Below are 23888 nucleotides of genomic sequence, written 5' to 3'. Positions count from 1 at the left end.
GAGAAGGGAAAATGCAAACTCATTACAGAAAAAAAAAAACAACTTAACTTTAGGAAGGGACTCAGGTTTACAAATACATTCAACCACTCGGATTAGAGGTGAGGTTGTAAAACAGGGGTCTATCTACTGTGTCCCCTTATGAGAAACCTCCATCATTGTGGACAGGTGCTTAAAGACTCCTGGCTTCCCTGAGTAATTCCAGCCTGCTTTGGGTCACTTGATTTCAAAGGACTGGGAAGAGTTATCTCCAGAAAAATGAAGATTGAGCAGCACTGATCATAAACATCGTGGGGACCCTGCAAATGTTAGAGCTGGGTTCCTTCGAAGAAGGAGTCTGCCCAGGCAGCCTTGCACAGTCTCACAGCCCTGCCTGTTTGACGGCAAAATAGTCCAGAGGGAAACAGTCCCTTGTTCAGACTCATCTCTCAGCAAATCCAATTTTTATTTGAAGAGGACCAAGGGCTTTGGCTCCAGTGGCAGCCCGAACTGCCTCTTGCTCCCTTCAGCCTTGAAGTCTGTTTAACCACGGCCCAGAACCGTCAGTGAGGGGTCCAGCGCCTCAGTCCGCAGAGATAAAATTGAGATGCGGTTGAGGAACCCATCTCAAGGAACTCATGGTCAAGTCGACCCTCTGATTGATCGGTTCTCCAAGGGCTCCTAGGTTGGTTGCTGACATGGTCCCGGAACAACATAACCTGGAGAATTATGTATTCGTCACCAGCTGGTAAGCTGGTATTGTGGTTGGAGAGCAAGAATATGGATGAGGTATGCTTAGCCCATTGCGGGGCACAAAGAAAGTACTTCGTAACCTCTGTCATGCCAGCCCTGCTGTGAGCGATGCACCCTCCTTTCCAAATTCCACTGTCAGGCAGTTGAGGCAGGGTGTCAAGTTCAGGGGCAGATTTCTGATACTACCACAAGTGCTCCCAGGCAACAGCCCCCCTGAGCCACACTCTTCCCTGGGGAAGCATTTCACGCTGCTCTACACAGGCCTCCATCTCCAAGCCGCTGTTTTGGGCAAAGAAGATAAGGAAGGGGATATGATCGTTATTAACACACATCTCTCCTCAGCGCACTTACAATAGGGACCGAGTCTCAGAATTGCTCATTTCAAGCAATTAGATATTATATAGGCATTTCTCCAAATGCTAGCGTTGTATAAGGACATGACCTTTCTTTCTTCGTGAGACAGAGTAAAAGCAATTTTAGGGCGTTGGCTTAGACCAAGTCAGTGAAAAGATCAAAGAAGAAATGAACTGCTCAAGAATGAGAAATGAAGTCCCTTCCCCCTGAGGGAGAGAGAGCTGTGACCATAATGAAAATGCAATTGATCAGGAAAGAGACTCAGGATCGATTTTGTGTCCTTTTTTTTTTTTTTTTTTTAATTACTGAAAAATGTAGCCGGAGCGCATCACTGAAAACTATTTTTGTTTCTAACCTTCACACAAATACTCTTTCCCTGAATGAGTACCTGATCCACCACTTGGACGAGGCCCGAGTATCCAGGCAGGCTTCGCTGGCTGCAGGTAAACAGTGTGCTTGCTGGTGGCAGATCTTAATCCCACCCACTGCTTTGCCTGAAAAGTTGGAGGTGCCCCTCTTAGGAACTGAATAAGGAGTCTCCGGAAGCCACGAAGCCCCCCCACCCCGGTGTGTGTGTGTGTGTGGGGGGAATGTTAAGGGGGCTGCATTTCTCTCAGACTCTCTAATGGCACCATCTGGCCCCGGCACCTGAGAAACTGGATGCACCCTCTGCTGTGGTTTCTTCTCCCTGCCCTTTAAAGCACAGAAGCCCCACGATGTGCTGCGGCCCTGGTAATGGCTCCACCTCTCTTGGCGGTCATGCATTTGAAGCGTCACTTGCCACTGGGGCCGCCGTGAACGCCATGAACGTGAACGTTCGATTCAGATGCAGGTGCTGCAGAAAGCACCTGCAGTTTGCCAGCGTCAGTGGCGGGAGGAGGATGGAGGCTGTGGACCAGGACGTGCGCTCTCTTCACGCCCGAGCAGGAAAGGAGAAAGAGGAAGGTGGTGGAGATTTGCTTGTGGGGTGTGGCCCAGTTGGAGGCCTGTGGGACCAATGCCGAATGGAAGAATGAAGGTCTGTCTTGCCACAGGCATTGTCGTTATGACTCCACAGATCCCTCTGACTTCAGGAGAGGTGTCATGAATTCCCATGTCCTTCTTATCCTAGGAAGGCTCAGCAGAACATCTCAGACTCGCCTCCCCAGAGGAGGGTCCGTCATGACTCCCTAGACACGTCTCAATCCAGGAGGGGCTATCATGATTCCCTGGTTTTGGCTCTGAAGGTCCATCACTTCCTGCCCAGAACCCAAAGCAATGCGCTATCAGAAAGGGCCTCCAGCTAGTCTTTTCCACGTGGGAAGGGCCGAGGACCCCGCATTAGTTCCTCCCAAAGAACAGCAAATGTAAGTACGTGGGGGGAGGTGGGGAAAGCAAGCGGAAATCCTATTCTGGAAATAAGAAGCAGCGTGACTTCAAAAGACCTTCCCGGCTCTGTAGCCCAGCCAGGGCTGAACGGGGTCAAAGTGGAGATGAAGAAGTTGATGAAATTCGGCGCTCTGGCCTATAAAATATCAAGCAGAGAAACTAAGCGGTGGGCTGGGGCTGCCTTCTATTCTAGACTGATTACCCAGAGATTGCCAAGGGCACCATGCCCTCCGCCACTGACTCATTTCTGCTCAGGAACAGAGGATTGAACTCCCAGGGAGGCGCTGGAAGTATGTAGGAAAGTTCTGGTGATTTTGTGAAGGGGACTGCGCTCTCTCCAGAGATGATGGAACAGATTCTGCCCCCACCCCATGGTATGAATACATCATAGCAGCAAAAACTAGGATAAATTGCCAAATAAAAGAGCCCTGTGTTCTGTTGTACATAAACTACCATTACGGCTCTGCAGAGAAACAGTAGTACAAGCCAGGGATGACATTTTCAAACGAGGAGGAAGAGACTGAGGAGAGGGATCTGACTGAAGAGTAAGGGACAATGAAACTGCTCCGTTCCCAACACCCGTGAGGGGGGCAAAGCTCTCAGCAGGTGAGGCAGGGGAGGAGGAAGGCTGGCTTCGGAGGGCTCTGGTGGGTTACGTTCTCTGTGTCTCAAGAGAAGACAAAGGCTTTCTCAGCTGTGGCACAGAACTCACATTTATTGTTTAAAATAAAAATTCTAGCCCTATATTTGTGTGAAGCTCGTGGGGCGTGAAACGTTTTTATAGGTAATTTTAGGAAGCCATAAAACATGACTGTGTGTGGGTTACAGTGACGGCTCATACACCGTAGCACGTTCTAACTACTTGGCTGTAATGAACTCTTCTGGGTTTTTTTTTTTTTTTTTAAACTGGTTTCCCCTGTCTATTAAAACTCCAGCCTATTAAAAACTTAGTGTCATTTGTGAAGCTTGAGAAAGCAGCCTATGCTGTCCTTCTTTGAAATGAACATGAAATGTGAACTGGCTTTGGTAGCACATATACTGAAACAGACATGAAGGAAGGGAATCTCTCGTATGTTTCCAGACCCACACATAACTGGCTGCGTTGTCTAGTCGTTCTTGTTTCTTTTCTTCTTTTTGTTTTTCTTGTTTATCATTTGTTTGGTTTTGGTTGCTCTAGGAGCTGAGGCCCCAGTGACAACAGATCCAGGGACTGTCCTCAAAGAGCCCACGGGCTGGTGTTCCAGGGCCAGGCAGAGCCCGCCTTCCTTGATAAGGGTGAGCATGGGCCCAGGTGGGTAAGTGGACGTGTCAGTAGGCGACTTCAGGATACGGAGCAAGACAGCGTAGAGCCTGAGAACTGCCACTCAAAATACAAGTTGGTACACAAAAAATACATGAGCAGGAGCCCGGGCACAGGGAAGGGAAGGTGTATAACCAGAGCTGGCCAGCAATGAAATGGCCACTCGGTGCTGGGGAAATGCAGATACCACACGGGGCCACCACGGTCCGGTCCGTGGGCTTGCCCCTGGTGCTGGCCTTGGTCTCAGTCACCTTCATTATCCCACTTCCCATCCTCACCAGCGACCACAGAGCAGGGGTTAATAAGTAACAGTTGGATTAAACAAGCATTCACGAAGGAATGTCCTCGCTGGGTGGGAAGTTGAACTAGAAGAATTCCAAGATTCCTTTCTACTCCGCGATTTTATGATTCTATAGAGAGCCTGAATTGTGACAGATGAGTGGATCAGACCATGCCTGCTTGGGGCTGGGTTTATTTGTCCCCATGTTCTATCTCCCCATATAAATCAGCTTACCCGTTTTTTCCAAGTGTAGTAATCAGTTACCAATCAATGTGTATGCATTATCTCATCGCATTTCGCAACAGGCCTAGGAGGTAGTGTTTGGGTTTCTGTTGCTGCAGAACAAAGCAGCCCATCACTTCATGGTTTAAAACAACAGTTTATTATTACCTGTGATAGTCCGCGGTTTGACTGGGCTCAGTGGGGCCGTTCTTTGGGGGGCCTCTTGGGGTTGCAGTTATATGTTGGCTGGGGCGCAGGCATCTGAAGGCCCAATGGGGCCTGACATCCAAGGTGGCTCACTCCGTCGGCTGGCAGGTGATGCTGGCTGTCAGCTGGGCTGTTAAGGAGATACCTTTGCCACAACCTCTCCAAGTGTTTGGGCTTCTGACCGCATGCCGGCTGGGCTCCAACAGGGATGCTACAAGAAACCCAGATGAAGTGACTTGGTCTCCTGTAATCTAGCCTCGGAGGTCCCAGAATCTTGTTTCTGCAACATTCTATGGTCAAGTAAGTCACTGAGGTCAGCCTGGATGCAAGGGGATGGGAATTAGGCTCCATCTGTTGATGGAGGAATGTCAAGGTCATTTTAGAAGAGCAGCTGGGATGAGAAATACTACCAGAGGCATTCAAGGAAAATACCATCTGTCATAAGTATGTATTGTTAATGTCCCATTCTACAGATGAGGACATTTTGCAATGATTCGCTAGGTCATGAGGTTAGCTTGCTCATTTAAGGGCAACCAAATCCGCACTCCCTCTAATTTCTTAACCACTATTGCTTCATTTAAGACAGAGTTCTAAAACTTTAATAATGAAAGACTTATCCCTTTTGGGGTGCTTGGGTGGCTCAGTGAGTTAAGCATCCGACTTCGGCTCAGGTCATGATCTCAAGGTTCATGGATTCGAGCCCAGCATCGGGCTCTGTGCTGACAGCTCAGAGCCTGGAGCCTGCTTCAGATTCTGTGTCTCCCTCTCTCTATGCCCCTCCCCAGCTCATACTCTGTCTCTCTGTCTCTCTCAAAAGTAAATAAAAACATTTAAAAAAAATTTTTAAAGAGTTATCCCTTTCAAGGATGCAGTATTCTTTTCAAGAATATAAAAACGTAAATTCTAGCAAAATGTATAAACTTGGAAGGCAAGTTCCAGTAGGATCGGGGATGTCATGTTTGACAAGTATTATTAAAGAAAGAAGTCCCATTTGTTTCCCATCCAAATACTAGCCAGGCCCGGCCCTGCTTAGCTTCCGAGATCAGGCACATTCGGGGCGGTACGGCCGGAGACAGAAGTCACGTTTGTTAAGCTGCTTCAGTGACCCAGGTACTTACACACTGCATATAAACTCATTTAATCTTTCCCATCATCCGTTTCCCCCAGATGGAAAAAGAAGTTGCCAGAGGTTAAAGAGCTTGCCCAAAGTCACATAGCCACTGAGTGATAGAGGCAGGATGGAAACACAGGTGTGTCTCAGGCCACTTTCCATGCAGCTCCGTGTTGCAGGTCGGGCCCCCAGGAATTCTGATTCCTGAGATGAGACCAGCAATGATGGAAGGTAACTGATGAGTGCTCAGGGAGCACCCCTGAAAGAGGACACAGTGTCCAGCAGAGGAAGAGGTGGGCTGTGGCCGTCATACCAAAGGACTCAGCAGGCCCTTGGAGAGCTTTGAAGCTGGAAGAGCTCTCCAGAGTTGTCCCGAAGAGAGGGCAAGGCGTGGGGGCTTTATTACCACCCCCTCCCCCACAGCAGGGATCACAGTAAATGGTTGCCCAACAAACAACTGCATCAAGCGATCAATCCGGATTGAACTGTATAAGGAAGCGGCACCACAGAGGGGAGGACCGGCTGACGGGTAAGGGGCTGAGCCCCGGACCAGGACAGTCTTTTCTGTTGGGCACTAGAACATTCAGGCCCTGACTTCCGGATAATCCTCAAAAGGAGCAGCCAGATCGCTAAGCCCAAACGAAGCACTAAGATGAACACTGCAAGTCCTTTCAAGGAAGCTGCCCGAGGAGCCCTCAGCACAGGCTGGTACATTTTTAATGTTGCTGAGTTCAGGCATGGCCCCAAATGGAATCAGCTTACAGTATTGAATTTATTTATTGTAGGGTTCCACGTTGTGACCACACACCCAGTGAAAAGTTCCTAAAAGTAAATAATTCAGAGGCTGTTTACTCCTACAGGCTGCTGCTGGTGGTGGGAGCTCGTTAGGTGACAAGATAGTAAGAGTTACTCACAATGGCGGTCATCTTCAAACGGTAGCGGCCAGACAGGGTGGAATGATATCAAGGAAGCACACATTTCCCAGACGCACCCTTCGTCTCTGCGGTTGATCCAGCCTCACTTTCCATCTCTTTGGAGAAGGGGAAGAAGGAGAAGGAGGGAAAATTAGAAGTCAACAGGGAAGAGGAAAATATGAGGCGGCTGAAGGGAGATAGGGCTGACTTATTGAATATGTTATCTCTCTTGACCCTTCTTGCGACCCTCTGAATTCATTACTCTGCCAGCTTTCAGATGAGGACATTGAGATTCAAAAGGACTAATTGAGATCCAGTCGGTGTGGGAGAAACAGGGGAGAGAAGGAAAAGGGGGTGAAGGGAGGAGGGAAGCGGGGGAGACTAGACTTGGGCCCACTTAGCAAAAAGGGGAGACCATTTTTAAGATGTTGCCAAAACACCATCATGCTGCCAGAAAACCACGCTTCCTCCCCCTAGCACTCAAACGGAGAATCCAAGAAGGAAATACGGCCCTGAACCCTCCAGTCTTCATTCCAGCTTCGTTTCCTCCTTTCTAAATATCTCCAGCTCCTGCTTGAGGTGCCCAAAGACCTCTGAAGGACTGTCTTTCCAGAGACTGATGACAGAAATCATCTTTGGCCTCATTTTGAATAGAATTTTCAACAATGAAATTAACACTCAACTGAGCATTTGCTGCACAGGAGACACTTTCAAATAGGTTATTTCATTTACTCTTCACAAAAACCCCACCAAGATAAAGGATTGTGGTTTCTATTTTTTGTGGAAGATGAATCTGAAGCTCAGAGAGGTTGAATAGCCGATCCAAGATGGCACGGCCAGTGTCAGAACCAGGATTCTAAGCCAGGTTAGAGCCTGTGTGTTTTTCACTTGTTCCTCCTGCCTCAAGGTTACTGGGGGGTCCTTGAGCCCCACGTGGATGACCCTGGTCTTGCTTTTGGTTGATCCAAACATTCAGCATCCGTCAAGGATCACAAGTGTGCCAGGGATCAGTTACCCAGTCCTGGGCATTTTATTTTTATTTATTTAATTCAACCTTTTTGCGTGTGACTCTTGGTACCCATATAGTATACAGGCCTCCCTCAAATAAGCAAAACTTCCCAACTGTACTGAGTCATCTGGCAAGACGAAGTGAGCCACAGCCAATGCAAACAGAGGAGGAGCACAGGCAGGGAAAGGGTGGGGGTGGGAGGAGAATTCGGTCACATATGGAGCTGTGACTTCAAGCACCTCATTTTCGCCTCCCACAAAATAACCAACACCCCCATGTGAATATTCTCCCCAAGTAGTCACTCAGTCTGTACTTTCGGTCTGTGGTCCCTTAGTGGCCCCACAGCCAGCACCTACTGCCTCTGACAATCATCCTGGGTCTGGGACTGGCTCTAGCTTGCGTGGACGCCTGTGGATGCTGCCAACAGGTCCCCAAGGTGGGGCAGGGGTGTGATCACCCCTGAGGCTCTGCCCTTCTGCAGAGCGGATGGGAGAGACCAGGTCCTCCCAGGTCTTGGCAGGGTGCTGAGACACTGGCAGGAGCATTGTGGGGGGCTGACAAGCCAGAGCCGGAAGGGAGAGGACCATTCTGGGGGCACAGCCAGCAGAAGGCACCACCTCTCAGATCTAAATGAGGAGGCGGGGGGGGGGGGTGGTCTATGAGGGGGGACCTCCAAAGCAGTGACACTGTGACCCTAAGTGCTACTAAGCAACCAAGGAAGCGGGGCAGGTAAAAGGGAGGTGGGTGAAGGAGGGAGTGAGGGTGTTATTTGCTGGGGCACATGGAAGGCCTGGACGCAAGTACACACCAGCCACAGTTCTGGAGACGGAAAGGGGACAACGTCGAAATGGCATTCATTCTCAGCCCTGGGTGCTGGAAAGGAAAAAAAAATGCACATGTATAAATTCGTATGTGTATATATTCATGTGTGTGTGCGTGTGTGTACGTAATTTCTCTGAAACGGTGCTGGGTCTGAGACCCTCTGCCATTCACCAACTGTGGGACCTCGCACAAGGTGCAGGACCCGAAAGAACTAATTCCTGGGGTCAAGGCTGTCAGGGAGGAGACAAGGGCGCCCACACTCAAAGCGCAGGAAATGTTCTCTTCCCTTGCACTCCCCCGGAGCGATGAGGAAGGCTGCTTTGTTTTCTTCGCAGGCAGGGGACCTGGAAGAACGGTGGTGAGGCTCCTGGCCGGCTTTGGAGTCTTCGAAGGGGAGGGAGCCCCGGGCGTGGCGGGGCAGCCTCGGCCCCGGGAAGGCGGGCGACAAAGGGGCTTTGTTCCTGGGAGGGCCGGCCGGGGCGGGCGCCGACTTCGCCGCTGGCCTGGGAATGGGCGGGTTTGCTCCGCCCGAGGGGAAGTTCTCCATCCCCGGCCCACAGTGGCCAATCTCAACAATAGTTTGGTTGAAAATCAGGAATGCAGGAAAATGCCAGAGACTGTTTACTTTCCCCTGGGGTAGTTGGGGGAGAAAGCCACTCCTCCTCTTGGGCTGGACCGAGTCTGTCCACCCTCCCCCCCACCCCACCTCTGCGTGTGGCTGCACCAAGTTCCGAAGTCGTCGGGGAGGCGGCCAGGTGACAGCACTGTCCCTTCCTCCGGGCGACCGCGCGCCTTTCCGAGGCCGCTCGGCCTGTTTCCTCCTGGGCAAAAGGACAGGCCGATGCTTAGGACACAAGGCCCAAACCGGGATGCAACCCCCTTCCCTATCCCAATCCAGTACCGGGAGACTGAGCGGAGACTCAGTTCTGAAAGCTGGCGGTCCTGCAGCCGTCCCTGGGCAACTGACTTAGACATTTCGTGCCCAGCTGCAGGGAAAGCCGGCGCCGCCTCTGACAGCCCCTGGGCCCTCGAGGGCAGCGGTGGAGCGGACTCTCGGGGAGGAGGGCGGCGGGGCGCCCGTCTCCCCTCGGGGCTGTCGGCCGCCTGGGTGGGTGGGTGGGGGTCCGGAGGCGCCGCAGCGAGAACGGTTCTCCACCAGGGTCGCCGTGGGCCCCGCGGCCTCCAGGTGGCGCGCCCTGCGACTGCAGCCGGCCCAGTCCGACGGCGGCGGCACAAGGTGGGGTGGGGTCCTGTCGGCGCAGGGCCCTGCGTGTCCGAGGGCGGCGGCCCCACCAATCTCCCGACACCCACCCGCTCCCTGCATCCCTGGTGACGGCCGCCGCCGCGGGGAAGGTGGGCCCAAGGGAAAGGGCTGAGACGAGTCGGACAGCCAGGGGCCTCGCTGGCGGGACCTCCCGGCCTTCCTTCCGGCGCGGGGTCTTCCCCGGCCTCCGGCTGCGAAGGAAGGAGGCCTTAGACTTCCAGGAAAGGGCACTCTCATCCACCCAATTCCGCACTGTCGCCTGGGCCTCCCTGTAGCCGCCGAGGGTCCCGCTGGGGCTCGAGCCCATCCCGCGAAGGGCGGAGCACGCGGGAGGCCAGCGCTCGGCTCCGGGGTCTGGGCCCCGGCCCGCCCCAGGGTGACCCTACCCGGCCAGCGTTGGCGGCTCCGGCAGAGCTGGGCGCCCCCGACCGCCAACGGCCTCACCTGGTGACCCGACTGGTAAGGACTGGGAGGCGCTGACCCGGCTGAGGGTCACTTATGACCTTACACCGAGAAGGGGCTGCGGAGGGTCCACACCTGTGAATCCGCCTATGCAGCGTCTCTCCCTGGAGGCGAGCTCCAAGGGAGGCCCGAACAAGCGAAGTTGCTGGAAGACCGTGAACTCAGAGCAGGGGAGTTAGGTGAATCAAAGGTACACTTGCATTAGGCTCGGACAGTCTGTTAACCCACCTCAGTGGGGCCCGTAGGGCCCGCCCTTCCCTAACCCGTGTGCCCTTTTGTGTGTCTGTGTGACGCGCCGCATCTGAGATGTGCTAACAAGTGCATCGGGTTTCAGCTGAGTCCCGCAGGTATTTGCTCCTATTATCCCTGCTCTCTTCCTCTGTGCGCTGATTTCATAGGTTTGCCAGCAGGGGGCAGTCTTATCCCAAGTTCCCTCCCTAATGGGTGAGGCGGGACTAGGTGACTTCCTTCACAGCCATCGCGGTCACCTTGCAGGAAGGCTTCCGGGGAGGGTCTCCTGCGCCTCTTGTCTCTGGCAGAGCCAGTGTGAGTCCGGTTGATTGTACCTGTATTCGTCCTCTTGAGAGCTGTTTGCATTTTAAAGAGCCACAAAGTCTCCACACAGAAAGAAAGCGGGCCAAGGGGGGCAGGGCGTATGGAATCCCTCAGATTCCAAGTCAGGTCGCATGGGAAAGCGCCTACTCTGTGCACACCGTCTGGGCGGAAGAAGCCCTGGCTGGGGAGCTGTTACATCCAGCTGGAGTTCCCCCCCTCCCTCCCTGTGAATTTCCTCTTACCAAAGTGCATCTTCTTTCTAGCACTTACCACTGTACGATTCAGTGCCTGAATAGTCACTTTAACCATTCAACACATATTTATAGAGTGCTCACTCTGTGCCAGTTAATGGTTCCTTGCTGAGCTTGCAGTCAGACAATAGACAATACATATAATAGCGAAATCGTTTCTGTTGGAAGGGGGCCGATTATACAGGGCTTGGCAGTTTCTGACTTTGGCCTTCAGGTGAAAGAAATGGGGAGCCACTCCTGGGGTTTTGAGCATCAGGTGGACATTTGCTTTTCACAAGGTTCACCTTGGTTGCTGTGTTGAGAATAGACGGTGGGAGATAATGAAGCAAAATGGAGGCCACAGTAATGAGCCAGGTGAGAAGGGTGTTCTCTCAGGCCAGTGGGGGGTGCTGGAGGTGGAGAGAAGTGGTCGCATGGTGGGTGTGCATTTCAAACTAGAGTAAAAAAGATTCTTGGGGCTCCTGGGGGGCTCAGCCAGTTGAACGTCCAACTCTTGATTTCAGCTCCCTTTATGATCCCAGGGTCGTGGGATCGAGCCCCATGACAGGCTCCGCACTGAGTGTGGAGCCTGCTTGGGATTCTCTCTTGAGCTTCCTCTGCCCCTCTCCCCCGCTCACTTTCTCTCCCTCTCTAAAATAAAGTTTTTTTTTTTTTTTTTTAAGTCTTAAAAAAAAAAAAGATTCTTGTCTGATTGTGGACATAGAGCCGCCACCGACCGAGACTGGAAGACTGTGGAGAAAGGCAAAGAAAAGCTTAAGTTTGGGACATCTCAAGTTTGAGGTGTCTACTAGAAGAACCTTGGAGAGGTTGTCTGGAGAGGGCCGGGCTGGAGAGAGAAGTGTGGGGCTGTCAGGGGACACAGAGGTGGCACTGAAAGGCATGAGTTTGGAAAGATCCAGAAAGAGTGAGTAGGATGTAGGCGTGTAAGCACTGCACCCGGGGCTGCCAATAGGCACGCCGCGGCTGTTCCCTTTGCTCGGTTGTAGTTCCCGTGATCCTCTCTTCTTCGCGGCTCCATCGGTACCTGCTCACAGAACATCTGATTCTTACATGTAAGATCCACCTAAACGTGCTTCCTACTTTATAAGATTGCTGTCAGGAAGAGTTAGATGAGGTAATGAAAGTGAAAATGCCTTACGAAATAGTAGGCACTTAGTAGACACTTTTTTATTTTTTTTATTTTTATTTAAAAAAATTTTTTTTCCCAACGTTTTTATTTATTTTTGGGACAGAGAGAGACAGAGCATGAACGGGGGAGGGGCAGAGAGAGAGGGAGACACAGAATCTGAAACAGGCTCCAGGCTCTGAGCTGTCAGCACAGAGCCCGATGTGGGGCTTGAACTCCCGGACCGCGAGATCGTGACCTGAGCCGAAGTCGGCCGCTCAACCGACTGAGCCACCCAGGCGCCCCACAACTCAGGTTTTATGAACTTCACGGTCTGTGTTACTTGGTGGTATCTTCGCAGTTCCTAATACGTGCAGGGAAAACACTGTTATTCTCAGTTTTATAGATGAGGAAAGTAGGCTTGGTGAGGTAAAAGAACTTCCTGAAGGCGGACACATAATAGTAACACCAGTGGCTAATTATGTGGCGGGCACTGTTTAACTCTTTTGCGTATATCTTGCAACGGTGCTCTGAGGTGGGTATTATTCCCCTTGTTTGCAAATGAGGAACCTGAAGCATAGAAAGGGTGGTTAACTCAGCCAAGGTCACATGCTGAGTGGGTGGCAGAGCCTGGGTCACGAAGCACACACCTCCTGACCCTGAAGTGAATGTTCTTTTCCCCACCTTGCGGCTCCCTTTCCTCCACATCCTAGCCTCCTGCCAGGGCTGAGCCTCACCACAGGCAAGGTGAGTGGCTACCTCCTGGCTTTGAAGTTTGCAAAATTCTCTCTCCTTACACTTCTCTCCTACCAGGCCCACTGCGGAATCTGAACGTTCAGTCGCTCCTTGGGAACTTTCTAGAGCAAGAGAGGTCAAAGCATTTGGGTTCAGGGCTCCCTCCCTCTGGAATGTCCTTTCCCGGGCTCTCTTCATGGGGAGCATTTCCTGTGTGTTTCTCCAAATTCCGGTGAACCCCTATGTGTTTTTCCAAACCCAACGCATATGTCTCTTCCACTGTGAGGTCTTGCCTGCTTGCTGCCGACAGAGTTAGTCACGACTTAGTTCACGTGACGCTTTGTTCATACCTCTGTTGCAGCAAGTGTCACAACGAACGAACAGTTTCCCGTGGATTTGACTGATGCCACTGTAAGATGATGATTTCCTCTAGGGAAGACCTATTTTTTGTGCGTCTTTGTATTGACGTGGTGTTTACTTCATGAACACAGAAGGGAATGAGTGACCCATCAACAATCACTATCACAAAGCAATTTTACGCATATTACATACTGTTTTAGAGATAAGGAAACAGGCCCAAAGCAGTGACCGGCCCAAAGTCCCTCAGCTAATTAAATGTTGGAGGGTGAGCTCCAGAGGGATGATGATGTTACGTTGTGCCTCACGAAGTCTCCGACGGCGAGGGAAGCCCAAAGACTTCCCGCTGCTGTTAACCTGCTTTTTCCACTGCCGTCCAAGGTCACTGAACTCTCCCCCAAATGATCCTGCAGGTGGCAACAGAGGCCAAGGAAAGGTGCGGTGTCCTGGAAGGGGCCCCTGTTTAGGGGTGTGTGTGTGAGGCAGGCAGAGCCCCCCTCCCGCTCCCCAGGGCGAGGTGACCTGAGGAAATCCAGGCAGGGGAGAGCATCTGATGCCCCGATCCTTTGTAACCCAGGGAGAAATTGTTTAGACTCATGAAATTGACATGAAGAAAAAAAAAAAAAAACAATTAAAAGGACATCAAAAGGCGAAATGGAACTTTATCTCTGGATGGAAAAGCCGCATGACCTGTCCCGAGTGACAGAGGTGGAAAGTGGCAGAGAAGAGGGTTGGACTCCGAACCCACCGGCATTTGTCATCTCCAGAGCAAGCTTCTGCCTGATGGCTGAGCACAGAGAAGCCAGGTGTGGGTACAGGCACATTAGATGGGCCCCGCAGGGTGTTTGGTCATGGACGGAAGGCCAGAATTTATAGCCTGTGGGGCTCTGTCCCTAACTCTGCCCTCAGAAACATTTTTACCCAGGCTCACTAAAAAAGCGGAGGAAACCTCATCAAGTTTGCCGAGGGAAAGAACCTCTGAGCACGTGCGAGTGCCCACGTGGGAGAGCAGGGAATTGTACAAGTCCAAGGGGCACGGGCCAGGGGGAAATGGGACAAGGTGACATTTCACCCTTGCGTTCAAAATAACCGGGCACCGGGGCACCTGGGTGGCTCAGTCGGTTGAGCGTCCGACTGACTTCAGCTCAGGTCATGATCTCTCGGTCTGTGAGTTTGAGCCCCGCGTCGGGCTCTGTGCTGACAGCTCGGAGCCTGCTTCGGATTCTGTGTCTCCCTCTCTCTCTGCCCCTCCCCCCACTCATGCTCTGTCTCTCTCTCTCTCTGTCAAAAATAAATAAAAAATTAAAAAGAAAAAATAATCGGGCCCAGAGAGCGTGGAAGACACATGGCTTTAGCAGCCGTGGATGTGGAGAAGAACAGGGCTGGGGCCTTGTGATAACAATTCATGTTTGTGCAGCGCCTGTAAGGCATTTCCACCACCTCTTTACTCCTTGTGACACATAATGGGGAAACTGAGGCGGGGAGAATCCTGCCTAATTAAGTGGCAGAGCGACAGTGTGAATTGTCCTTGCCTAACTCTTAGGCAAGGTAACTTCTCTGTCTTTGCTCCACATCTCTGACCAGACTGTGGGTTCTTTTTTTTTTTTTTTCTTAAGTTTATTTTAAGAGAGAGAGTGTGTGCACACGCACGCAAGTGGGGGAGGGGCAGAGAGAGGAAGAGACTCCCAAGCAGGATCTACACCGTCCGACCCCACAAACTGAGATCGTGACCTGAGCCGAAGCCAAGAGTCGGACCCTGAACCCGCTGAGCCACCCAGGTGCCCCTGGATGTTCTGCCTGTTCCTGCTTCAGAACCTCTGTCCCCTCCTGTCCAGCCACCTGCCCAGTAAGGGGGATTATCTATCTCTTTTGGGGGATCCTGTACAACCTCCACATTTGATCTCATTCTCTTTTCCTCCCAATAATCTGATATACACCACCTGAGTACAGTTGCCAGATTCAGCCAAAACCAAAACCACAATGCTCAGTTAAGTTTGAATTTTAGAAAAGCAGTGAAAACTTTTTATTGTATGGGACATACTCGCATTAAAAATATTTTTGTTGTTTCCCTGAAATTCAAAATTTTTAAAAAATTTTTTTAGTGTTTATTTATTTCTGAGACAGAGAGAAACAGACAGAGCATGAGTGGGGGAGGGACAGAGAGAGAAGGAAACACAGAATCAGAAGCAGGCTCCAGGCTCTGTGCTGTCAGCACAGAGCCCGACGCGGGGCTCGAACTCACAAACCGTGAGATCATGACCTGAGCCAAAGTCAGTCGCTCAACTGACTGAGCCACCCAGGCGCCCCCTGAAATTCAAATTTAACTGGGCATCTGTATTTGATCTTCCAACCCTACGTGCGAGTGATAGTTCTGAAACACCATTTCCATCCTTCTGAAAACATCCCATTTTCCCGTTGCCCATCGGGTTAGGATCCACAAACTCAAGTTCCTACAGGACCTGGGGGAGGGTAACAGAAATGTATGAATCCGGTGATCAGCAGGAGGAATGGGGCCTGGAGCGAAATTGAAAATTGGAGAGCAAATTTTCCCCCACCCCAGACATTCAAAGTCAGATTTTGCAAATCTGTAAGAAATCCCTAGTAAAGCAAAAAGCAAACACACACACACACACACACACACACACACACACACACACAAAGCTGTCAGAGTCTGGCACCCCAATCGCGAAGCCAGGATAATCCAAACCAGTTGGCCTGGCGGTGGGGGCCCCTGACTGAACGTTCTGTGCCCCTCTCCCATCTCCCTTCCAGCACCAGCTAGAGCTCACTCATCATGGCCCACCTCACCCCTGGCCGTGTCTCCCGTGCCGATCCTGCTGGCCACTCAGGCCCACCCAGGTCTTTCCCTTTCCATGGTCAAAGTGCACCTCTCTGCCCCAGGACATCTCTAGTGGTCACCTCACTTCCTCTCCAACAGCCCAAAGAGAAGACAGGAAGTGACTTGGAGAGGCCCTGCCACGTGCCACGTCCTTTATACAGCGATCTTCACTTATTTCAGGCCCCGAACTCCGTGGTGAGGTGATGAATCACTCGGAGGGTGGCGCCCTGTGGCTGACACCTTCGGATTCCACACTAAGTTTTAGTTCCAGGACGTGCTCAGTATATACTTGCCAATGGGGCCAAGAGTGTGCAAGCTCATGAACTCAGTCATCGCAGACTGGAAGCCAAACCCTACACCAGTGTTTCCCCCGCCCCCACATTTCCTTACCACCTCCCATGTCCTCTCCCAGTTCTGGCTGTAAACATTTTTCAAATCTGGGGCTTCAGCACATGTTTAAGCTTTGGCTGAAAAATCCATTTTTTTCAGGGCTGACGAGGACCCGAAGTTGAAAGATGTCTGTTCTTTTTCTGGCCTCGGTCCTGCTGGGTAGTTTCGCCTTATTAGAAAAATTAGCCGTAGCACCTTCAAAGGCCTCCTCTTGTGCGCGTTGAACTGAGCCAGACTTGGGAGTTTTGAAAGACAGGCCATTTAATCTTGGCAAAGCCACACCTTTTGTTTCTAAGTGTGTGTGTCTGGGGGGGGGGGGGTGCTCAAGAACGTGGAACACTCAGGGAAAAGGACCAGTTGGCCCCAGACCTGATCCATGTCTGATGGGAAAGGAAAGAATCCTGGAGATGTGCAATTTAGACCATAAACTGGGAGGCAAGAAAAGGGACAATCACCAGCCGGGCAGCCTTTCAGTCTTGCTAACTCCAAGGATTTTGCCCAAATCCTCTGTCTCTCAGGACTGCTTATCTTCGTGCTGCATTCTGGCCGAGAGACGAGCACGGGGCTGTGCAGCCTTCACAGTGCTCCCCCTGTGGCTCTCCAGCGGCCTCCAGGAGCTGCCCCGCCAGAGAGCGACCTTTCTGGAAGCCCCATTGCCATTTGAATTCTGCTATTACTCTTTTCTTTAAAAACAGAATCCCTTGGGGCGCCTGGGTGGCTCAGTCGGTTAGGCGGCCGGCTTCGGCTCAGGTCAGTCATGATCTCGCGGTCCGTGAGTTCGAGCCCCGCGTCGGGCTCTGTGCTGACAGCTCAGAGCCTGGAGCCTGCTTCATATTCTGTGTCTCCCTCTCTCTGACCCTCCCCTGTTCATGCTCTGTCTCTCCCTGTCTCAAAAATAAATAAATGTTAAAAAAATTAAAAAAACAAGGCAAAACAAAACAGAATCCCTCTCTTTCAATGGGAAAAGGTGTCACTACAAATGCTATGTCTCTGATTATAGTTAGGCTCCAGGCTTCTCTCCATGGGGAAAAATAAAAGCTGTTTTAAAAAGCATTGGATGGGGGCGCCTGGGTGGCGCAGTCGGTTAAGTGTCCGACTTCAGCCAGGTCACGATCTCGCGGTCTGTGAGTTCGAGCCCCGCGTCGGGCTCTGGGCTGATGGCTCGGAGCCTGGAGCCTGTTTCCAATTCTGTGTCTCCCTCTCTCTCTGCCCCTCACCCGTTCATGCTCTGTCTCTCTCTGTCCCAAAAATAAATAAACGTTGAAAAAAAAATTTAAAAAGCATTGGATGAACTAAAAGTTCTTTATTAGACAACAACTTCAAAGAGACTGTACTTGGCCCCTTGCACAGGAGTCAGAGCGGAATTTCCCAATCAGAAATCAGGGACAGAAAGAAAAGGAGAGCAGGACACATGGGTGAGTTTTCTTGAATTAGTGGTTTTTCCTTCAATAATCTGTTTATTGTCTTGGGGGAAGGAGGTTGCATGAGCTTGTGTGCCGGGTACTGTGCTGAGATCCTGGGGTGGGGGGGGGGGGCAGGAATGATGGAACACAGTCCCCCGGCTCTCCCCGCCTGACACGGAAGAGAAGGGCCCAGGCACCCTGCACCAAGAGAAGCAGCATAGTGTGGTGACCACGGTCCTAGCTCTGCAGTTTGTGCCCTGGCCCTGCTGCTTCTGGGCTGTGTGGCACTGGGCAAGTTACTTAGCATCTCCGTGCCTCACGTTTTGTATCTAAAGCAGAGTCAATTATAAAACCCGCATTATAGGGTCCCTGCGGTTATTTGATGGGTTTAGAAAGCTAAGGGACTTCAGTGCATTGCTCGGCGCTTGTGTTTATCAGTCTTAGGTGTGGAGGAAGTGTGTGGGAGCGCTGAGGAAGGTGCAGCTGACTGCGGCCTGCCTGCAGCCCCCGGAGGCTTCAAAGAAAAGGGGACATTTGATTTGCACCTGAAAAGCGAGTAGGAGTTGGGGAGACAGAGGTGGTGGGAGGGAGCCCAGTTGGAGCCTGGGGTCAGAGGCAGGAGAGAAGGTGGGGGCTGTAAGAAGGAGTCAAGGCCCTGTATTGGGCTTAAGGAGGGGGGAAGGGCACAAGGAAGAATGTGGAGAGGCGGGACCAGGCAAAAAGGCCTGGAGTTCTGGGAAATAGGTCATTCATTCACTCGTTCATTCATGTAAACCGCTTTGACCGCATCAGGTGTACTGTAAGTGTTCAATCAACATTAGCATCATAATTACTCCTATTATCATCAAATCCTTTACAGGCATTATCTCACTGAATTCTCAAAACATCCCTGGGAAGGAAGTTCTATTATCGGCATTCTAGAAGACTGAGAAGGAAGATGAAGTTGTGGAATCTGCCCAAGGTCACAGAACCAGTTGGGGCGGAGCCGCTAGGTGGCAGAGCTGGGCTTTGAATCTGGGTCTGAGTCCAGGGAGGGCGCCTGGGTGGCTCAGTCAGGTCAGCATCCAACTTGGGCTCAGGTCGAACTTGGAGAGTTCGAGCCCCGCATTGGGCTTGCTGCTGTCGGGTGGGGCGGCTTCGGATCCTCTGTCCCTTCTCTCTCTGCCCCTCCCCCGCGCTCTCTCTCTCAAAAAGAAATAAACATTTAAATCTGGATCTGAGGCCAGAGCCTAAGGACTCCCTTCACAGTGACTTGGTGCTTTCTCACAGTGTTTAAGGCTGCCGCCTTACAAGGGTGCTTCTCATTTGCCTTGGTTAAATGGGATTGTGTATGAATAATACCACACCGTTTACTTTGCAAAGAATTAAATTAAAGGAATCCAATAAAGCAGTCCGACAGGGACCTTGGGTGGAGAAATGCACCTTTAGTCTGGGGTGTATTTCAGGCAGCCTGGGCAGGGAAAGTCTTGGGCTGTATCTCCAAGGCCATCCGAATCCCTGGTGCCCTCGCCACAAAAATCACCATGGCAACCCCAGTTAGCATTTCTTTGCAGACTGCTTGGCAGGGCTTAGTGGTACCTGACACCCTCTCTGTCACTTTACTTTGAACAAGGGCTTGGCTCCCTCACGGGTCAGTGCAGGCCAGGTTGTACATGTCCCTGGGCTGTGGACAAGAGCCCAAACATCTTCCAACTGGACCAGGGCGTGTGGTATCTTCTCTCCACCTATTTATTGATGGCCGGCCAGACATTCGTCCTGGGCCAATCCCACCAGTCCTGTCCCCTTCTTTTGGGAGACACTCACTGGTCAAAAATAGTCAGTGGGTCCCCATGGGTCCTCAGCACCTCCTGGCAGTTGTTGGGGAGGGAAGAATGGGCTCCAGTGGGGAGGCAGACAATGGGCGCCAGGAGCACCCCTCCTCCCCAAACACGTCCCTGCTCCCTGTGCACTGGTGTCTTCAATCCAGGAGTTTAAGAAATCAATGTGGATCCTGGGGCGTATTTACCTGGGACCAGCGTCCCCCCATTAGCATCCCAGTGGAGAGGAGCTGATCTGCGGAACGTCCCCTCCTCCAACAACCCTTCCCTGCCCCACAATTCACCCTTATTCCCCCTGTCTTTCCCTTTACAACACTTACTGCGATTTGTAGTTCTATTGTTTTGTGGATTGCAAAGTTCCCGTGGGCAGGAGCATTTGTATTTATCCCCTGTTGTGTGGCTCCCACTGAGAACAGGTGGGGCACGCGGCCTTTCTGCCTGCGTCTCTGGGAGTCCCTTTGCTACCTCCTAACCTGGCACAGTGCCTTCTCCTCGTCCTGGCCTCCAGGCTGGCTTTCAGGTCACCTTCATCCCTCACTCTTCATCCTAAGCCATCCCACCTAGGAGCAGAGCTTCAGCTCACCTACGTGACATTTTTGTGTGTCTTAAAGGCACCCCAGATCCCCAGGGACCAAGGCAAAAGGCACATGGTCTCTTCCCTATGACTTGGCCCCCTCCCGTGTTCTCTCAGTGGCTCCAGCAGGTGGCGACTTGGGCCAGGCAAGAACCTGGGAGTCGTCCTGACACCTTCTTACTGTTTTCGCCTGTCCCCGCATCTGTGTGCTTGCGGCTACTCCTCACGTGTCCTGGAATCCATCTACTCTCACCCTCTGTGCAGCGCCCACCCCAGTGGGTGCCACCTGCACCTCTCACTGCTCTGCCTGCCTCCTTAAACCAGCCTTCACACTTCTATTCTGGGCCCCTCCGTTCTCTGTGCCCCCTCCAGAATGTTCTTGAAATGCAAATCCCATCATGTCCCTATCCTCCCTCCCTCCTCCACACACAGTTTTAAACTCTGCTGTAGCTTTTGTTGCTCTTATAATAAAAGCCAACAGAGCAGGCCACAGTGGATGCACTCGGAAGACGTACTCTGGGGGGGGGGTCTCTTGCCGACCCTCTCCCCAGTCTGGCCTTTGTTTGTGTTTGGGGGTGGGGTGGGGTGGGGCGGGCAACCTTACTCTGCAGATCCTCTTCCTCTTTTATTTTTTTAATGCTTATTTTTTTATTTTTGAGAGAGCACGAGCAGGGGAGGGGAAGGGGGGGGGGGAGACAGAAGATCCGAGGCAGGCTCAGTGCTGACAGCAGTGACCCAACACAGGGCTCGAACTCAAGAACCACGAGATCATGACCTGAGCCGGAGTCAGATGCTCAACCGACTGAGCCACCCAGGCGCCCCAAGGGTGCTCTTCCTAAACAGTGTCCCTTCAAATGCTGCAGCTTGGTTACCCCTCCTGGCCTCCGTAAGGGGAGCGGACATCCTTGCCACGGCAGGTGCTGGGCGGGTAGCTGTGTCTGCCCCTTGCCCTCTCTCCCGGGCTGGCCTGCCCACCAGGGAAGCCCAGGCCACAGTTTCACTGTGTGCTTCCTTTTAGAGCGGAGTTGAATAGCAATCTGTAAGTTTCCCTAAACTCCCCAAGACATGTATAAATTCCTCAGAGTGGTCTCTTGTGAAGGGAGCTGGGACTCGAGCCCAGTTCTTTCTAAAGAAAGAACTCTTCTCTCTCGGCTCTTTCATAGCCTGTAGCGGGGCTGGAGGAAGGGTCACCGAGAGGATTGGGGTCACCTCTGTTGCCAGTCCCGAATACATGGGGCATCATTCCACTTTGGAATACGGGGGCACTTTACCTTCTCCTGAATCCTTTTGGGGGCCACAGGCAGAATTGGTAGAAAGAGTTACAGAATCCTGTATTACGTAGCAGGGTTCAGTGCAAGGAGTTGGTTAGCATCTACTATTCTGAGATGAGAAGGGGCATATTCCTTTCGGAAAAGTCAGGCCAGTACAGCTCTGAGCAGCTAGAGGCCCCACGAGAGCCCAGGAAGTAGGCTGTACCAGCTATCTCGCCCCTATCACCACCGTGCCTGGTGCCCGAAGTCAGGGTGGAGGGGCTTCTGAAGCCCACAACCTCCCCCTCCCTTGCTCACCTCCCAGCCTCCCAGGCAGCTCCTGGACCCCATCTGGTTTCCCAGTCCAATACTGAACACAGAGAGAGTATAGGCAGTCAAGGTACATTTAAGGGCATGTAACTCTGTGGATAATGTGGTCTAAGGAGACTTGCTCCCAAAAGCTACATGGTTCTCAAAAGCAGGACTTCGAGGGATGGTGCTGAATGCATAAAAATTTATGTGCAGAGCTCATAGAAAGGGAAACCGTCTGAGCCCTTACCTTCTAGTCTAATCCAGTAAATCTGAGTGTTTCCAGGAATGTTTATTTTTAAGGAACTTTCCTGTAGATTTTGATGCTCCGAGGGAAGGTTTGAGAACCACAATTTAGACTGCAATCTAGCATAGTCCATTTAATTTTTTTTTTTTTAATTTCCACCCAAGTTAGTTAGCATATGGTACAACAATGATTTCGGGAGTAGATTCCTTAGTGGCCCTTACCCCTTTAGCCCATCTCGCCTCCCACACCCCCTCTAGTAACCCTCTGTTTGTTCTGCATATTTAAGAGTCTCTTATGTTTTGTCGCCCTTCCTGTTTTTATATTATTTTTGCTTCCCTTCCCTTATGTTCATCTGTTGTGTATCTTAAAGTCCTCGTATGAGCGAAGTCATATGATATTCGTCTTCCTCTGACTAATTTCGCTCCAGTTCCATCCACGTGGTTGCAAATGGCAAGATTTCATTCTTTTTGACTGCCGAGTGATATTCCATTGTGCACATATACCACATCTTCTTTATCCATTCATCACCAAAAGCAGAGTCCGTTTAATTTTTAGATTCCCCCTGTGTCTTATTTTCATGGGTGTATTTCATTCTTACCACAAAGTTACAGGGAGCAGAGTGATGACAGAAGACACAATGTAGCTCATGCACCATCCTGGTAAGTACACATATAGGCACAGAAATGTAGATACATAGAAATACAGATATAAAAATGTAGAGAAATCTAGAATGACTTCAATGTGCACTGGTGCTCTGCTCAGAAGCGGGCATGGGCGCTTGTCTTCTTTTTCTCGGGGTCCCGTGAGATGGGTGTGTGTTTCCCTGTTCACCTTCCCAGCACTTCTGAGATCCCACCGTGAGGACGCCGTCTTAGAAGCGGCTGGGAATTCTTTTTCTTTTCTGCCTAATCTTTCTTCTCTGCATTCTGCCTGCAGGTCGGTGTGGTAAATCAGGGCTGCAATTTTTTCCACTGTTAGAAAGATATCTCTTCAAGTGGGATGTGTTCTAATTCTGCCCGCTGGTTCTCAAAATGGGCCGGGCATTGGAATCACCAGGAGAGATTTCAAAACCAACTGACCTGGATGCAACTCAAACTAATTCCATCAAAGTCTCAGGGTGGGGGATCGTTTTCAGATATCAGTATTTTTAAAGTCCCCAGGGTTGAGAACTATTAATTTGGCCTACACTCCACCTGAGAGAGCAATAAAAGTATAGCAGGAACCTTCAAAGTTCTTTTTTAAATTTTTTAATGTTTTTTATTTTGAAAGTGAGAGAGAGAGAGAGCACAAGCAGGGGAGGGAGAGAGAGAGAGAGAGAGAGAGAGAAGAGAGAGGGAATCCCAAACAGGCTCCACGCTGTCAGCATAGAGCCCGACATGGGGCTCGATCCCGTGACCCTGGGATCATGACCTGAGCCGAGATCAAGAGTCAGATGCTTAGCCGACTGAGCCACCCAGGCGCCCCAGAACTGTAAAGTTCTTATAACCCAACCATTTTCCTTCCAGGTCTGACTATGTGGCCCCCGGTTACTTGAGATTTTAAAAATGGAGGCCTGTACTCGCTCAGTCAGAATTGCTGCGGGTGGTTCCCTGAATCTGGATTTTTAAAAAGCTCCTCAGTGATTCTTACCCTCTGAAGTTTGGATACTTCGGCCCTGACCTCACTAGGCCAGGTATGGGTACAGTCATGCTCAAGGGCCCCAAGTATAGAGGGTGAAGACCTAAGAACAAGCTTAGTAGGAATGTGATATATCAACCTCGCGTAGATGGACATTCTGAGGACAGGGCTGACAAAGGGCTGATTGGTAAGTTCCTAACTGCATTGACTCTGGAGATACAAATGAAAATCCCCAAGACTATTCTCCAGGCTATCCTTCATCAACTGCGATCTGAGCAAGAAATTTCCCAGTGCAGATTCTGTACGGGGTGCAGTACTGACCGCATCCGGCACGTACACGACACCAGCTACCTGTTGCCACGACAATGCTGTCTAACATTCAAGCAGAGAACCTCAG

The 23888-nt window shown here is 51.3% G+C and overlaps 1 long non-coding RNA gene across 1 annotated transcript; it reads right to left on the bottom strand.

Annotated features, from left to right (window-relative positions):
- Window positions 1-4105: 4105 nt before the first annotated feature.
- Window positions 4106-8988, bottom strand: LOC123380438. Its single transcript, XR_006586189.1, has 3 exons — window positions 8303-8988; window positions 6486-6601; window positions 4106-4671 (listed from the first exon to the last, which is right to left on the bottom strand). It is a non-coding gene; the product is annotated as an uncharacterized LOC123380438 (long non-coding RNA).
- Window positions 8989-23888: the final 14900 nt, after the last annotated feature.

This window comes from Felis catus, chromosome D1, assembly GCF_018350175.1.
Source record: "Felis catus isolate Fca126 chromosome D1, F.catus_Fca126_mat1.0, whole genome shotgun sequence".
Taxonomy (NCBI): Eukaryota; Metazoa; Chordata; class Mammalia; order Carnivora; family Felidae; genus Felis; species Felis catus.
The sequence above is the reverse complement of the archived record's forward strand: the minus strand, read 5'-3'. Positions and strand labels throughout refer to the sequence as shown.